The 17,925-nt window shown below is 48.1% G+C and overlaps 1 protein-coding gene across 4 annotated transcripts in view; it reads left to right on the top strand.

Annotated features, from left to right (window-relative positions):
* Nucleotides 1-6,134: 6,134 nt before the first annotated feature.
* The window catches only part of FARP1 (FERM, ARH/RhoGEF and pleckstrin domain protein 1), a 293,661-nt gene continuing 281,870 nt past the window's right edge, over nt 6,135-17,925 (top strand). The window contains exon 1 of one of the 4 annotated variants that reach the window (XM_078432359.2): nt 6,135-6,210. The gene's annotated coding sequence lies outside the window, so the exon portion shown is untranslated. Of the gene's footprint in view, nt 6,211-6,259; nt 6,450-6,691; nt 7,127-17,925 lie in introns of those variants that run through there. The other 3 variants (XM_078432357.2, XM_078432366.2, XM_078432353.2) reach the window with 3 other exon arrangements.

Genomic DNA, 17,925 nt, shown 5'->3' with positions numbered 1-17,925 from the left:
GAAGCTAGAAGCTGCATGGCTTTTTATGACCAAGTCACATAGCATCACCTCCACTCTACCGACTGAGTCACAAGCTTGTCCAGACTCAGAGGGAGCAGGCATAGATACCACTTCTTCATGAGAGGCGTGTCAAAGAATCTGTGGCCATGTTTTGAAAACACCACAGTGGTTCCATATAAATTTTAGGATTGTTTTTATTGGACCCACGAAAGTATGGCCAACTAATCTTTGGCAAAGCAGGAAAGAATATCCGATGGAAAAAAGACAGTCTCTTTAACAAATGGTGCTGGGAGAACTGGACAGCAACATGCAGAAGGATGAAACCAGACCACTTTCTTACACCATTCACAAAAATAAACTCAAAATGGATAAAGGACCTGAATGTGAGACAGGAAACCACAAAACCCTAGAGAAGAAAGCAAGGGAAAACCTCTTTGACTTCAGCCGCAGCAATTTCTTACTTGACACATCCCCAAAGGCAAGGGAATTAAAAGCAAAAATGAACTATTGGGACCTCATGAAGATAAAAAGCTTCTGCCCTGCAAAGGAAACAATCAACAAAACTAAAAGGCAACCGACGGAATGGGAAAAGATATTTGCAAATGACACATCAGACAAAGGGCTAGTATCAAAATCTATAAAGAGCTCACCAAACTCCACACCCGAAAAACAAATAATCCAGTGAAGAAATGGGCAGAAAACATGAATAGACACTTCTCTAAAGAAGACATACAGATGGCCAACAGGCACATGAACAGATGCTAAACGTCACTCCTCATCTGGGAAAGACAAATCAAAACCACACTGAGATACCACCTCATGCCAGTCAGAGTGGCTAAAATGAACAAATCAGGACACTATAGATGCTGGAGAGGATGTGGAGAAATGGGAACCCTCTTGCACTGTTGGTGGGAATGCAAACTGGTGCAGCTTCTCTGGAAAACAGTGTGGAGGTTCCTCAAAAAATTAAAAATAGATTTACCCTATGACCCAGCAATAGCACTGCTAGGAATTCACCTAAGGGATACAGGAGTGCTGATGCATAGGGGCACTTGTACCCCAATGTTTATAGCAGTACTCTCAACAATAGCCAAATTATGGAAAGAGCCTAAATGTCCCTCAACTGACGAATGGATAAAGAAATTGTGGTTTATATACACAATGGAATACTACTTGGCAATGAGAAAGAATGAAATACAACCTTTTGTAGCAACGTGGATGGAACCGGAGAGTGTTATGCTAAGTGAAATAAGTCATGCAGAGAAAGACAGATACCATGTTTTCACTCTTATGTGGATCCTGAGAAACTTAACAGAAGCCCATGGGGGAGGGGAAGGGGGAAAAAAAAGTTAGAGAGGGAGGGAGGCAAACCATAAGAGACTGTTAAAAATTGAGAAGAAACAGGGTTGCTGGGTGGTGCGAGGGAGGGGAATGTGGGTGATGGGCATTGAGGAGAGCACCTGTTGGGACGAGCACTGGGTGTTGTATGTAAACCAATTTGACAATAAATTTCATATTAAAAAATAATAAAATTAAAAAAAAAACAAAAGAAACACCACGGTGGAAGAAGAAATTCTGGCACCATCTTTGGAGGGGAAATTTGCAATCTCTACCAAGATTTAATATGCAACTACCTTTTGAGCCAAAAGAGTCCTATATGGATAGTCACTGGGTCTATCTTCTCTACCTTTCCTCCACAGTCTCCCCTTAACCTTTTCTCTACCTGGTTTCTGCTGCCACCATTAAGATCCCTTCCCTTCCTAGATCTAGAAACTACTCTGCAACATAATTAAGTCCTCATCTCTAGAACCCTTCTTGGATTGTATAAATTTTACAATCTCCATTCCTTCTCTGCAATTCAGTATCTGCTGGTTCCATGAAAGGGGAGCAGCTCTGAGCATGTGGTAACTCTGCCCCATGGGTAGTAGGGCTCCAGAAAGAGTAGGGCTCTGTTCTGCTCGAAATCCCAAGATTTTATTTCCTCTCTACTATAAGGGAGATTCATATTCTCCTTACTGACTTACCTTTGGACGTGCTTCTTCTAATTCTACTACTCTTACTATAGGATGCTGTGTGCTTTTAGTTATCCATTGCTGCATAACAAATTACTCCACAACTCAGGGCTTAACACAATTGCATTTATCATCTCATACTTTCTGTGGGCCAAGAAGCTAGGCATGGCTTAGCTGGGTCCTTGGGCTCTGGATTTCTCACAATGCTGTGATCATTTCAAGGCTAGACTGGGAAGGATCCCCTTCCTAGCTCCCTCCTGATATTATCACAGGATTCAGTGCCTCAGGGGCCTAAATAAAGCCTCATTTCTTCACCAGATCCCTTTGTTTCTTGCCATATGGGTCCTTCATAGGACACCTCCCAATATGGCGCTGACTTCATCAAAGGCAGGCCAGAGAGAGTGTCTTTTGTAAGCTAATCATGGGAGTGACATCACGTCCCGGTTCCATGTTCTGTACATGAGCAGTGAGGAACTCACCGACCCTTGGTCAGGGTGAGGGGAATGCGCAGAATGGGAGCGTTAGGAGTCACGGCTGGAGCTGCCCACAAGTGCTATGGGCAAATCCCCTGTTCCCTGACAGGTTTTAATGTGGATTCTCATGTCACTGACAGTGCATATTCTCACATCCAGAGGTTTGCATTGACCTAAACCCAGAGGCTGCCCTGATCCGGAAAGGTGGGGTCGCCCCATGGTGCTGTGTTTTGTGTCTCTCGGTGATGGACACAAGAAGTTTGGAATAACTTCTATGGAATAAGAAGTTTCTTTTCACTGTGACACATGATGGCTTTAGCATAAAAGATTTACTCACACTTTTGTCTAAGCTTAGAACATTTCTGAGGACTGTGAACCCTTGGGAAACTGATCTCTTGAGAAGTGGGTCTGGGAATTCAGGGAAGGGTCCCTCATATGTTTTACTTAATACCTTTCTGTCCTGCTTGATTATTTCTTAATTTACCACGTACACACATTTATTGTAATAAAAGCCAGCTAAAATTAACAAAGAGAAAAGTTAAGAATGGGGTAACCACTGAATTCAGAAAGATTTCTTGGGGCACCTGGGTGGCTCAGTCAGTTAAGTGTTGGACTCTTGATTTTGGCTCAGGTCATGACCTCATAGTTTGTGAGTTCGAGCCCCCCATCGGGCTCTGTGCAGAGCCTGCTTGGGATTCTCTCTCTCTCTCCCACTCTCTCTCTGCCCTTCCCCCACTCTTCCTCTCTCAAAATAAATAAATAAAGTTAAAAAAAAAAAAGAAAGATTTCTCAAAGTTTATTTATTTTGAAAGAGAGAGGGCACAAGAGAGTGTGCGTGCACACACACGTGTGCACCAGCAGGGGAGGGGCAGAGAGAGAATCTCAAGCCGGCTCCTCACTGTCAGCGCTGAGCCCTACGAGGGGCTTGATCTCATGAACCATGAATGAGATCATAGCCTGTGCCGAAATCAAGAGTCAGATGCTTAAGTGAGCCACCCAGGTGCCCCTGGAAAGACTTCTAAATAACCCCATGTCACGAGATAAAAAGGGGACCTAGTTAATTACAAATTTGTATAGCCTGCAAGGGAAGCACAAATGAAAAAATAAGCGAGGGCGTCAATTTTTTCACAGGTTGACTGTGCAGGTGGCAGATTTTGCAGGACAGATGTCCCTGGCTTTTCAGGTAGAGGAATTTAGAAAGTGCTTTCAATGAGATGAAGTACAAAGCACAGAATGTTCTAAAGAGCTGTTAGGAAGCTAGAGGTGGGGTGGGGTGGGGGGGTGGTTCTCCAGCCTCTCTCAGTTGGAGCCCTCAGCCTGCCCTCCTCTCTCTTCTCCTGTATTAACTCTCTCCGCAGGCCTGCAGACACTCTCAGATTGCCTCTGTGAAAAGTCACCTTGCCTCAAAAACGCTGGTAATATTAAGGTAATAAAACAGCATTCGATGTAGGGTGATCGTACATGTGCTAAGAGCAAAACAACACAAACCTTGTTTCAGACCTAGAAAGAAGAAAAAGAGACCTAGGGCAAGGCAGAAATGTGTGTCTTCCAAAGAGAAGGACTGGGAAAATGTCACTTTTCTAATTTTCAGATTTCTATAGGTTTTTGGTTTAGTTGTGAGGTATGGCTTAGCACCTTGCTGGCCACTCACCGCAGTAGCCCCTTGACTAGCAGAAAACACAGAAAGCTTGGTAGAAATAGTGTCCCAAACCAGGGGCGGTGGGGGGTGGGGTGGGGCACAGTCAGTTAAGCGACGGACTCTTGATCTTGGCTCAGGTCATGGTCTCGAGGTTCATGAGATCCAGCCCTAGGTTGGGCTCTGTGCTGATAATGTGGAGCCTGCTTCACTCTCTCTCTGCCCCTTCCCTGCTTGTGCTCTCTCTCTCTCTCTCTCTCAAAATAAATAAATAAACTTAAAAAAAAAATCGTGTCTCACCTGAACCCAGAATCTGCATTTTAACAAGATCCTCAGGTGATTCATGTATACTTGAAAACAGTAATTGTTCTCAAACCTGGCTTCACATTGGAATCACCCACAGAACTTTAAAAAGCCTGAGGCCTGGGTCCCAACCCCATAAATCCTGATGTACTTATCTGAAGTAAAGACTGGGTGATGTTTTTTTAAAATCCGAGGTGATTCCAGGACTCCAAACCATCATGCTAAGACAGTGGCTGGAGTGTGGGCCCAGCATACGGGTTAAAGGAATGCAAATTCTCAGCCCCACCCCAGATCTACAGACTCAGCCTGAGGATCTAAGTTGAATCAGCCCTCCAGGTGATTGGAGAACCTGATAAGGTAGGTCTAGGGTACGGGCCCCCCAATTTACCTTTCTGGACGTGTCCAGGCGTTGCTGCTGCAGGTGTGTGTGAGAGCCACACTTAGAAGCATTGGCCTAAGCCCTCTGATCAATGGTTTATCAAAGGCCACACAGCTGGTCAGAACCCACTATTTCTTTTCAGCCCATCTGCTGTTTCTTCTTTGGTCAGAGGCCTACAATGAACTCTTTTTTTTTTTTTAAGTTTATATATTTATTTTGAGAGAGACAGCCTGAGCAGAGAGGAGGGGCAGAAAGACAGAGGGAGAAAGAGAATCCCAAGCAGGCTCCTGGATGTGGGCACAAAGCCAGAGGCGGGGCTGGATCTCACCGTCTAAATCAAGAGTCCGACGCTCAGCAGGCTGACCCAACAACACGCCCCTGCTCTTTACTTCCACTGTCACCAGATACGCAAGGGTTAAAAAAAAAAGAAAAAAAATACAGGGGGGCACTTGGGTGGTTCAGGCAGTTGGGCATCGGACTCTGGATTTCAGCTCAGGTTTTGATCCCAGGATCGTGGGATGGAGCTCTGACTCTGGCTTTGCACTGAGTGTGGAGGCTGCTGAAAATTCTCTCTCTCTCTCTGCCTCTCCCCTGCTCTCGGGCTCTCTCTGGGGAAAAAAAAATAAAGCCTTTGGCTAAAAAAAAAAATCCCAAAAAACAAAAAACCAAACAGGTCAGCACCTTATACTCAAAATACGTCTCTTTGCTCCTCTCCAGGAATTACTCACACCTGCTGCCACAGGTACCCCCTGTACTTCTAATGCGTCCTGTTCTTGTGCCAACCCCCACTGCGGGCTCCTGCCCGCTCCCTTGTGGCTTCTCCCATGAAACCTGTCCATCTGGTTTGAGGACTGTGAACTCCTCAGAGGCACAAAACGACCGGGGTAGCCTCGGGATCTAGCTGAGAGCTGCTTTGGTCTCTGAGCTGCTGCCGCCCGCCCTTTCCCCTCCACGAGTAGAAAGTCTACAGCGAGATAAAGGCTGCACGAGGGGCTCGGGAAGGGGGAGATAGAGACGGTGAAGCGGGGGCTCCTTGCTGGAGGGTGGGGACAGTAACTGTGTCCCCCGCCCTAGGTCCCTGCCTCCTCAATCCATCTTACTCCCTCCCCCATTAAATTCCGCAAACCAGCTCCCAACCTATTTCACTCCTCTCCCCCGCTGGGCGTTGCTCTTGTTCCTGGAGGTGGGGCAAGTGGGGGGTGGGGGTGGGGAGGTGGGGACTGTACTGGGAATCGCCTGGGTGGAAAACACTGGGCCGTGGCGGGGGGAGGTGGCAACCGCCCCTTCGGGATTAAGTCGCTCGCAGCCCAGGGTGGTGCCGGAAGCCTGCTCGTGTGGCTTGGGAGGGGAAGGTGCTCGTGGGTCCCTGCAAATCGCCGCTTCCCGCCCGACAACGTAAAGTCCTAGGTGGGCACACAGGCACCCCCTTGCATGACCTCAGCCAGTGAGTTGCAGAGTCCGCGCCGCCGACCGCCCTGCAGCAGCTCCTGGTTAAGCCGGTGCGCTCGTCTCCCGCTCTCCTTAGATCGCTTTCAACCACAGCAGCAGGATTGGCGTGTCCCTGGTGGCGCAGCGCTCTCCTCAGCGCTTCCTGCGCTGGGTTCGGTGGCGCAGCGCAGAGACTCGGGTTCTGGCTGTAGGACCAAGTAAGGCACAGATCCGAGGTGGGCTCTCGGGGTCCGGGAGGGGCTCTCCAGGCTGGTGCCCCCCCCCCCCCCTCCCGCCGCCCCTTGGCGCACCTGCCCCCCAGGGCGGAGCGGGGCGGGGCACGCTGGCGCGCAGGTCGCCGGCCCGGACGCTGGAGGGGGCTGTGGCTCTCCCGCTGTCCCCGCGGCTCCGGCGGCGCGGCGCCCAAGCTCCCCCCGCCGCCGAGGGGCCGGCCCAGGCCCGGGGAGGGGCGCGATCGCCTTCACTTCCCGCTCGCCGGCCTCGGAGGCGGCGGGTCCCGCGCGGGCGCAGGGCTGCGGGCGCTCGGCTGGGGCGCGGGGCGGAGACGCGGCCGCCGCCCGCTTTGCGCCGCTCCTCCCCGCGCGAGTGGCACTCGGCCGGGCGTCGAGGCGGCCATGGCGACCCTGAGCCCGCTCCCCACCCACCCTGCCTGCTCCGCCCTCCCCTCCGCCCCGCGCCACCTTTGATGGCTCGGACCTCGGCCGGCCACCGCCAGCCCCGCTCGCGCTCCGCGCCGCCGCCGCCCGCGGGTATTAATAGCCGAGCGCCCAGCTGCACGCGCAGCCCGGAGCCGCCGCGCCCTCGGCAGCCAGGGGCTCGGAGCTGCTGAGCCCGGAGGCCCGGAGTGGGAGCCGGAGCCGCCGGCGCCGTGGAGGTAGGAGGCGCGGGGCGAACAATGACCGCGGCGGGGCGGGCGGGCGGCAACTTGTGCGAGTCCGGGCTCTCGGGGCCCACCCGCCGGGGGGGCGCGGGTGGAGGCGGGTTGCGTGCCCGCGGGGTCCTGCCCGGAGGAGGCGGGCGGCGGGTGGGATCGGGCCCTCGGCAGCCCCGGCAACAATAGCAGGAGCTCGGGGGCCTCCGGGCTCCGGGCCGCCCTTTGCACCTTTCTCTCACCTCCGCGGACCCGGGCTGCGCGGCTGTGCGCGCAGCTCCCCCCCGCCTCCCCCACCCCGCTGTGCCCTTCCCCCCCGCTTCCTCCCATCCCACCCGGCACAGTGACAGCGCCGGACGCCGCTTCCGGACCTCGGGCCGCAGTCTTGGCCCCAGAGGCGGATCGCGGGCCGGGGAGGTGGCCACTGGCTCGGGTGCCGCGGCGCTGCCGGGTGCCTGCCGCTCGCCCACGCGCGGCGCGAGCACCCGGGTAGGTGACAAAGAGGAACACACCCTCCGCTTAAGTTAGATTTTGTCTCTCTTTACCGCCTTTACGGAGAGCAAAGTTTTTTTTTTTTTTTTTTTCTTTCCAGCAAAGGACACAGATTTTTGTGGTGAGCATTTTAAAACAACAACTTCTGATTGTGGTTTTACGATTTAAGTTCCGGAAACTTTAGCTGTGTGATCTGGCCAGACCCTTGAGAGAGAGAGAGAGAGAGAGAGAGAGTGTGTGTTATTTGAGGAGGGGGGGGCGGGGGATGAGTTCCCGGTCATCGTTCTGGATTTCGTTCCTGGCAGTTGGGGCCCCGCTACTCCCGGGATCGGTGCAGGACCCCAGAAAGGAGGGAGGTGAGGCTTACAAAAGAATCGAGGACGCTGCTACCAGGTCAGCTCCCTGAGCTGTGGAGAGATCGCCTCTCGTCCGGAGGAGTTTAGCGGTCTCAGCCTGTCTCAGCCTTCTGGAGTACCATGGTGGCCTCTGGCTGTTTCATTTTATTATTGTTGTTAATGCCTTCCCTGTTAGCTTCCCAGGTTTGATTTGCTCCGCCGCCGGCCCTGCCCTGTTTCCCGGATTCCCCCTGAGCCATGACTTTTGTTGGACCCCCGGCCCCCCTCACCCAGCCGGCGGTCTTGGGAGAGCCAACCCCCATGGGTTACGTTTAATGTGTTTTGCACGTGGTGACTTTGCCAAACCCATGTCAGAACGTCCTTTAGCATTGTCTCGCTCTTTCATTCAGTCGAAAAAGAAGAGGAGGGGAAAGGCCTTTTTGGTGTTGAGAGCTTTGAGGGAGTTGCCTTAAAAATTGCCCTCGTTGTTCCCATGGGGTGGGCCTTTCTGATATCGCCTAGCTTTGGCTTTCTTCCCTCATTCCACAGCCTTCTGGCTGGGGGTTTACCCCTCGGCCTTTCCACAGGGTTGGTCTTCTGGTGTGACAGTTTCTGAGGATGGCTTCCTATGTGGGTTCAGCATCCACATGGCTCACTTTATATTCCCGCAGCATCGTTCTGCAGCAAGGCACCAATATTGGAGTTCCTCCAAGCACAACAAAACGTTTGTGTTTTTAGAATGTCTGGCTAATAGATCTGCCTCTGGGTAAAATAAATAGACATTATTGGCCAGTGGCTGGCTCACTGGGCGAAGTGTTGGTTGGTAGAGATGCTGAGTTGATGCCTCCCTTACCCCAGGGCTTCCCAGAATCTCTTGTTTCTTTGAAGCCGACAGGAAACTTGACATAGTTGGGGATGATGTAGTTGTGCCCCATAGGGTCACAGATTCTGTGGCACAACCCTTGTGAGTCGGTGTGTGGTTTCGCGTTAAGGAGTCTGTCCCTAGGGAAATCCTGGAGTTGGGTTTATAATGCCCCTTTTCACATTGATAGTCTCTTCCTGGAATTTGTGTAGGGATTTAATTCCTTGGGTCATAATAGAACAGTAACACTACTCTGTAGCCAAATTTACCAAAAGGAGATTGAAAAATCTATCCTAGACAATTCTCTTCTGGTGGGTTGCATTTAGTTTATAATTATTTTGAGACTAAAAGAAAGCTGGGTGAATGTTTTTGTTTTGTATTTCATTACAGAAACTGAAGAAAGTTAAGAATTAAATACAGGATCAAAGGGGTTCGTTTCTTAAAAAGTGGAATTTGTCCCCTAATACTCGATGCACATAGCAGAGCTTAATTTGTTTGGAAAAACGATACAGCTTTTTAAGAAGGGTGCTTGGGATAACGTCCATCGAAAGAGAAAAGCTTTTTCCATCCTGGAAGAGGTTAGAGAACATTGGAGAAAAGGCAAGAGCCCAGTCTTTGTGTGCTGAACACCCTTTAGGAAAGACATTGTGACTTTTCCCGGAGGGCGGGGCAAGTTCTGTGGATTTGTAGGTATTGGGCCAGTGGAACTGGCGTTTGAAACACACCCTTTATGACTGGCCTTGCTTATTGCAGAGAACTGCCTAAGCTTTTTGAGAAATGCCCTGGCCCCCATAAGAGAAAATGCTACAGAAAAGAGAGGTGCTCCTGTGATCCCCCAGATACGGTTGCCGGCTTGAGTCCTTTCCACTTTGGGTGCACAGGCATTCTAGGTGTTGGCTGGGAGGGGAAGGGGCAGGCTTTTAGGTCCCATGGCTGCCCTCTCCTTTTCTTGGGTACCTTCGATGGAAAGGCCAGGCTCTTCAAGCCTGGCTATTGAATGGGAAGCGGGAGGTCAAGTTCTTTTTCTTGCTTTTTAATGGGTAGAGTTTCTGCTACGGCCTCTGTTTTCCTCCAGGTTACTGCGTTAACCATTTCCACATGTCCAGGAAGATCAGAGCCCAAATGTTTCCATTCAAATTACTTGAAATACTGATTTCACCAGTCTTTTTATGCCAAATGCTGCCTTTGTTTTTAATCAAGAAGCCCCCGGAAAATGTTTATTTTAAAGTGGAGAAGCTGGCTTTTTTCGGCTGCCCTAGTCCTGGTTGAAGGCAGTTAAAAAATGTTTTGCCAAGTGGATACTTGAAGCAAAAGTGGGCACTTGATAGATATTAAATATGGTGCTCTAAGCTTTTGATATCTCTGAAATAAGCCAGGGACCATCAAATACAATGTGACTAAAACTGAATGCATGCCCAGTGCAGGCTAGGCATTGGCAGTTTTCTTATTTTAACGTGGGACGGAAATAATAGACAAACTGTAAGATTGGCAAATAAATGATGTGAGAATTCATCATTTACACTGAATTAATTTCGTGTGAAAAATTGTCATATTTGTGCATACATTTTCAAACAAAGGAGCCACCAGCCAAACCAGATTGCTTTTAACTCTATTATGCTAATATTTCTTGCCACAAGAGGAATGCCACTCTACACACAGACTTCGGCTTTCCATAAAAGTATCTCATACAGGAAGACTTACAAATCCAGGAATATGGTGATTTTCATTTTTTGTTCTCATCCTGTTAACTCAGGATCTAGTATATGCCTAGCACATAGCAATCCCTTGGTAGATAACTGGCTGTGAATGAATAAACCTGGATTTTCATGTCCTTTACAGTTAGTCTTTAAAGTTTTTAAGGTTGCTGTTCCGGGAACTTGAAGATATGATATTTGATTTTGTTTCCATTTTGTTCGAATTTAACAATTGCAATTAACCTTGAAAGCTGGGTAATATTGTAAAAAGTTACAGTCTCATTAAGAAGAAACTTAGGTCTAAAAGCATGAAGAAGAAAGTAAAACTTCTCTGAAAAGCTAGCTTCTCCAAGAATTTTCCTTCTTCCTTGGCATCTATTTTCTAGAGGCTTCATTAGTGAGCATCTGTTTGGTGGTAACCTCCGTTTTTGTGTGCCTTTAAGTATCTTTGTTCTGGAATGATAAACGCCCTGGGTGCGCGATTTCAGATTGACGTTGTATTAATCAGCTCCCTTCTGGTTCCTTTGTGGCAGCTGCAGTATCCGCCTCTGGGCTGGTTGTTGCTTGTGAGTAGTCTGTCTTTTCTGTCTGCTGACTTTTTTTTTTAAGCTTATTTATTTATTTTGAGACAGAGAGAGAGCGTGCGCGCACATGAGCCGGGGAGGGGCAGAGAGAGAGAGAGAGAGAGAGAGAGGGAGAGAGAATCCCAAGCGGCTCCGTCCTGCCAGCACAGAGCCCGACGTGAACTCATAAACCGTGAGATCATGACCTCAGCCTAAATCAAGAGTCGACCCACTGAGCGACCCAGGCGCCCCGGCTGCTTTAAGGTTCTTTGGAGTTCTGCACCTTCACTCTGTCTGGGTATAATTTCTTTTCTCCTTGACTTTGATCGCCCCTTCCTCTCCTCCTCCTGCTCCTCCCCGCTCTCCCCTTCTTCCCTTTCTCTACTCCTCCCTCCCAGCCTCTCACCAGTATCTTTCTTTCTATCTCCCGGTACCATTTCAAGGTCCGTTCCGCCACCCTTTGTTCCTTCGCCTTTGGCCGCTCTGGCCGTTTGCTTTGGGCTCTGATGCATGAAGCTGCTGTGCACTCTTGCGAACAAGTCTTTGTGTGGAGATCTGTTTTTAATTCTTTTGCGGGGTCTTATAATAAGTATACGCTTAACTTTATCAGAAGCTACCGTCTGTTTTCCCAGGTATTTGCACCATTTTACATTCTCACCGATGACATCTGAGCATTCCAGTTACTGTAATCCTCAGTAACACTGGGATGTTACTGATGTTCAGTCTTTTTCATTTTAGCCATTCTGGTGGGTGTGTCACAGTGTGTCATAGGGATTTCATTCTAGATTTCCCTGATGGCCAGTGGTTGCTTTTCATGTGCTTATTGGCCGTTTGCATATCTTCCTTTGTGTATTAAATCTTTTGTATTTTTAATTATGTTTTTGTCCGATCATTTTATATAGCTTTAGAGTACGATCAACATATAATAAACTGCGCATACTCAATGTCATCTTGTCTCATTGTGGGGATTCTTTATATATTCTGGATATGAGTTCTCTGTTAGATCTGTGTGTTGTGAATATTTTCACCAGTCTATTTTTTAACCTTTCTATTTTTTGATAGTATCTCTTGAAAAGCAAAAATTATTGGCAAAGTATTATATACATGGTGTAATTATTAAACTTATCAAAGGCCAGGGAATTTACTCAGTTTTGGAAAAATAACACATTTTTTATGTGTAAGGCTTACTGGTATTGCTCTGTTCAAGTGGTCAGCTTCCATTTTTGAGGGTGAAGGAGCAGTTTTGTTCCTTCCTCCCGAAAACGGAGTTGAAGAGGCTTAAAAATGAAAGAGAAAATACCTGCTTATTTTGAAAATATGAGGAAACAATTATGTTTGAGATTATGATCAAATAAATCGATTTTTAAAATTCAAACTGGAGTTGTATTTGTTTTTCGGCACACAGAAAGATGATGGGAAAGAAATATTTTTGAAAGCGATACGAAAAGGAAGCCTTGGGTAATAGCAAGGTGTAACATTTTATTTAGTTTTAATGTTTTAAAGTTTATTTTGAGAGAGAGAGAGCGCGAGCGAGGGAGCATGCATGAGTGGGGCAGAAAGGGAGAACCCCAAGCAGGCATTACACTGTCAGCACAGAGCCCCATGTGGGCCCCATCCCACAAACCATGAGATCATGACCTGAGCTGAAACCAAGGGTTGGATGCTTAACTGACTGAGCCACCTGGCACCCCAAGATGTAACACGTTAAAAAGAGGTCAGAGCGGCACATGTAGGTAGTTATGAAATGCCTTTAGTTCCCCTTATCTTGGCAGGAATTGTATCTTGCCGTCTGTGTTTTCTCATTTTCTGACCCAAATAATAAGTATTATTAGGGTCGGAAAGTATGTGTTCCTAATTTTTGTTTCTCCTGCCCAGAGAAGGTAAATAAATCTTGGTTGATCCGAACTAAAATGCGTGTGGCGAACACCCTGTGACATTTGACAATACGGGAGGTAGAGGGTGGTATCAGAGGTGGCAGGAGTTGGGAGGGGAGGCACCGGGACCCGATAGACCTGCCCTTCCACGCTGGCCATGTTTGTGATGTGGGGCAAGTAACTGGTGCTCTTTCTCTCAAACTTCAAGGGCATCTTTAAGAGTATTTTCATCTTAAAATGGTACAGTGTCTGGCTAACCACCCATCAAACCTTTCGTTGCCTCAAGTAATAATAAGGGGTTCCCACTTGGGTGTCTCAGCTCACAGTGTCATCGGGGACCCAGGTTCTTTCTGTCTGTCCGCCCCGCCATCCCCAGCATGTTGCTCTTCGTACTTAGGCTTGCTGCCGAGCAGTTAATCAGACTGTTGCCTCCTAATTAGCTGTTATGACTCATGGCTGCCGCAGCTATATCGTCTCCCACATTTGTTGGCAGGTCAGTAATGGCACAGGCTTCTTCAGGCTCCTTTCGTCATCAGGCCAAACCCTTCCCAGAAGACCCCAACATCTGGGAGGTCTAGGAAGGGGGTTCTGGGGAACGTTTCTGTGCTCTTAAAAAGAGACCCAAAGACTAGACTGAATGTGATGCCTGGAACCACAGCAGCCATGTTGTGATTCACCTTGGGATGAAGGCAAGAGGGTGATGGAGCTGAAAGATGGAACCAGAGACTTTTTTTTTTTTTTTTTTTGAGAGAGAGGGAGGGAGGGAGGGAGAGAAAAGTGTGAGCACACGCCTCAGTGAGGCATAGGGGCAGAGGGAGAGAGAATCTTAAGCAGCCTGCATGCCCAGTATGAGCCTGATGTGAGACTCAGTCTCACGACTGTAAGATCATGACCTGAGCCAAAATCAAGAGTCAGCCACTTAACCCACTGAACCACCCGGATGCCCTGGGACCGGAGTCCTTGTGGGTGTCATTGAGTCATTGATCTTCCTGCCCCTGGAGCTGAGTATACCAAAGAATAGTGAATTTTGTATACTAAATAATACCAACATGGGCTTCGTGTGATAAATGATCATTTTACTTACTTTCTAACTCTGTTACTGCCATCCAAAGCTTCTTGACTGGCACATCAGTTGGAAGACCTTATCTTTCTTTTGCCATGTACCGTTATCTGTGACAAAACATGTTTCTCTCTATTGATTATGTGGAGAGTGACTTCGTGGTCATATCAAATCTCTGTGAGAGATAAACTCTATTTCGGGACTTTAGGTATTTGATATTGTGTGTAAATCTTGCAGCTAAATCAACATGAATTTTGCCTTTCCTCTTAAGGTGGCCTTGTAGGACATTTGTTTAGAATTGATCATTTGGCAGTTTGGATTACAGGACACGCTTGAGAATAACATTTCCTTAAACAATGATGGCAGCACTGGCCGTTTTTGTCACCCTAGAATGGCATTTCTCTGCACGTACAATACTGCTTAGGAGATTTGTGAGGACATGATTAATCAGAAATTAATATCTTCCTTTATAATCTTACCAGAGCTTTTGGTTCTCTGGTATCGGGTCTTATTGGGGGCCAATGTTATTAGTGGAGCAAGCTAGTTGAAAATGTCAGGATTTGGGTAAACCAGAGGTTTACCAAATGGAAAAGTTAGACACAAATATTTGTAAGGAAAAGTTAAATGATTTCATGATACCCTTCATATTAAACAAATAACTTGAATATAAACTATCCAGATGAGCAAAATGCAGAACAGAGAGCAATATTTCTATTTTCTTTTAATTGATTCAACTTTTTTTTTTTTTTTTTTTTTTTTTAACATTTATTTATTTTTGAGACAGAGGGAGGGAGAGCATGAACAGGGGAGGGCCAGAGAAAGAGGGAGACACAGAATCTGAAACAGGCTCCAGGCTCTGAGCTGTCAGCACAGGCCCGACGCGGGGCTCGAACCCACGGACGGTGAGATCATGACCTGAGCCGAAGTCGGATGCTCAACCGACTGAGCCACCCAGGCGCCCCTAATTGATTCAACTTTTTTTTTTTATTTAAAAAAAAAAATTTTTTTTTTTTTAACGTTTATTTTTGAGACAGAGAGAGACAGAGCATGAACGGGGGAGGGGCAGAGAGAGAGGGAGACACAGAATCGGAAGCAGGCTCCAGGCTCTGAGCCATCAGCCCAGAGCCCGACGCGGGGCTCAAACTCACGGACCGCGAGATCGTGACCTGAGCTGAAGTCCGACGCTTAACCGACTGAGCCACCCAGGCGCCCCTTGATTCAACTTTTAAAAAGAAGTCTGATCAGCCCCTCCACTCTCCCCTTACTGTGATGGTGGCCAACTGACCAGGGTAATTTCATTATTCACTGGGCCGTTTTATTTTTTTTCAACGTTTTTTATTTATTTTTGGGACAGAGAGAGAGCATGAACGGGGGAGGGGCAGAGAGAGAGGGAGACACAGAATCGGAAACAGGCTCCAGGCTCCGAGCCATCAGCCCAGAGCCTGACGCGGGGCTTGAACTCACGGACCGCGAGATCGTGACCTGGCTGAAGTCGGACGCTTAACCGACTGCGCCACCCAGGCGCCCCTGGGCCGTTTTATTTTTACTTTAGTTTATGTAAGGGCCTGTCAAGTCAAGGGATATTTATGAGTATCTTTGTTGAATATACTGGTTACCATTGGTGACACAAAAATAGGGCTCAGTCCTTACTCTTGGAGTATGACATCCAGGGGGATGAGGGAAAAGTCTAGGTAATTATAATAAAAGGTGAAATATAAGAACCTTGCACAAGGTATAGTAATGGTGGAAGTGTTCAGGACAGATAGTGGATTCTGATTGGAAGAGGTGGCATTTGAATGGAGCTTTAATTTAAAGAAGCCTGTTTTTGTTGACTTATTTTAGTGGTCACTTTGTAGTGTGTTTATTGTGACAGGAGTAGAAAAGTACTCACATATAAAACAGAAAGTAAAAATTCCTTGGAATCCTGCCATTTAAAGATTATGAAAATTAAAAAATGGTTGATTTCCATTTAACTTTTGGCAATATTTGGTGTATTTCCGGTATTATCACCTATATGTGCAAATGTCCATTGTTATTAAAAAATTGAGAGAATGATGCATGCACATTGAGAAGCCACTTTTTCCCCCTTAACACTAAGTGTTTTCTACATGGAGCTTTCTTTGAAATGAAAACGATGCCTCTGTGATGTTACTGTTACATGGTTCTACAGAATGTAACTAACATTGCCCTTTAGTGGTCACTTTTTTAAAACTTATTTTTATTTTTTGAGACAGTGCACATAAGGGAGGGGTGGGGTGGGGCCGGGGAGAGAGGAAGAATCTTAAGCAGGCCCCATGCTCAGTGCAGAGCCCCTCTTGGGGCTCGCTCCCACCACCCTGGATCGAGACCTGAGTGGAAATCAAGAGTCAGATTCTGAACTCACTGAGCCACTCAGGTGCCCATATTGGTCATTTTTTGTTTGTTTGTTTTGCTTGCAGTGACCATGTGTACATAAATCTATGGTGGGAGGGTCCCTAGGACTCTTTTGTTGCAAGCGACAGATGCCCAGCTTGAGCCGTAGGATGCAGAATAAAGGGGTATTTCTTAGTTCTCAGCACCAACCTCAGAAAGTGCGGAGGTGGGTCGGTCTCAAGGACAGAGACCCAGGTCCAGAGTCGGCCCCGTGGGCTTTCCCGCATAGTGTCCAGACTCTGTTTTTTGGCCGGCATTGCCTTCATGTTTCAGTTACCCTCTCTGCTGGTGTTTTGAGCAGGACAGTTTGGGGATGGGGGTGGGGAAGGGCAGGAAGTCCAGCATCCATGGCTCTTGCCTTAAAATGCAAGCTGTCCTCCAGTCATCCTGACAATTCATCACACCTTAGAGCGTTTTCCGTTCCCGTGGAAGAGGTGCTCAGACTGCTCCCACTATGATGAAGAATCGCCTAGCGGAACGTGAACCTCCGACCTCTCCTCCTAGGGAAGGACTCTTGTTTAGGCCACAGGAGGGACCACTCTTGTGCTGGGGGGTGCGTCTAGGGGCGGGGGCACTGGGTGATGTGAGATTGTGCCCAGACAGCATGAGCCTTTCTGGATGGATGGGATTTATGGGCAAAAATAAGAGAGAAGTGAAGAAAAACCTTCCCGGGGTGGGGGTGGAAGGAGACCAGCAGGGACGGGAGCAGCAGAAATGTAAGAGAAGCTTCTGTCCCACCTCCTCCTGGGGCTGTGCGAAGCTCAGAAGTTCATGAGCACATAGATGTTGATGCCTGTGCCCCAAGAGAAGCAGCTCTAACCTAATGATCCCTTGTGAAGAGTGTCATAAGCCGTGTGTCACTCCTTATATATTATCCCCACGAGGCTCTTGCTTGTATCGGAACACACCTTCTGGGGCGGGGGAAAAAACGGGGGTAGAGCTTGCTCGGGGCGAGTTTATAGCGTAACTGGCCTGTATCTGGAGGTTGAGAAAGGCCCAGAGTAGGGGCCAGGCTGAAATGGGAGGGGTGCCTACTGCTTTATTTTCTTCTAACTCGAGGAGCATTTTTATCTGCCTCCTTTTCTCTGTTGTGGGTCAGAAGCACTTCAGTGAAGGTGCTGATTCTTCACAGCCCTCATCAGCCCCCAGCAAAACATTTGTGAAACATCCAAGTCTTGCCTATTTTTCAAATTCCCAAGTAGAGCAGTGTCCGATTCTGAATTCCACTGGCACACCTTTTGGAACGGTGCACCCAGAAGCACGTGGAGACCTTCCAGGGCAAGTGGCAGTGGTGCCCGTGGGCATGACGGATCTTACATGGATGCGTAAGGCCTTATTCCCCGATGTGTGAACCCCAGTCTTCACCAGAGTTAGCTCCTGGGGTCAGGGGCCATGGATGCGGCTTCCCTTTTATCTTCCAGGTCCTTACAAAAGAGCCTTTCTTTGGCGGATTAATGGAAGTCTTATCACAGGATCATAGGCATCTGGAAAATCACAGCTCATTAAATTC

Source organism: Panthera onca, chromosome A1 (assembly GCF_046562875.1).
Source record: "Panthera onca isolate mPanOnc1 chromosome A1, mPanOnc1 haplotype 2, whole genome shotgun sequence".
Classification (NCBI taxonomy): domain Eukaryota; kingdom Metazoa; phylum Chordata; class Mammalia; order Carnivora; family Felidae; genus Panthera; species Panthera onca.
The sequence above is the reverse complement of the archived record's forward strand: the minus strand, read 5'-3'. Positions and strand labels throughout refer to the sequence as shown.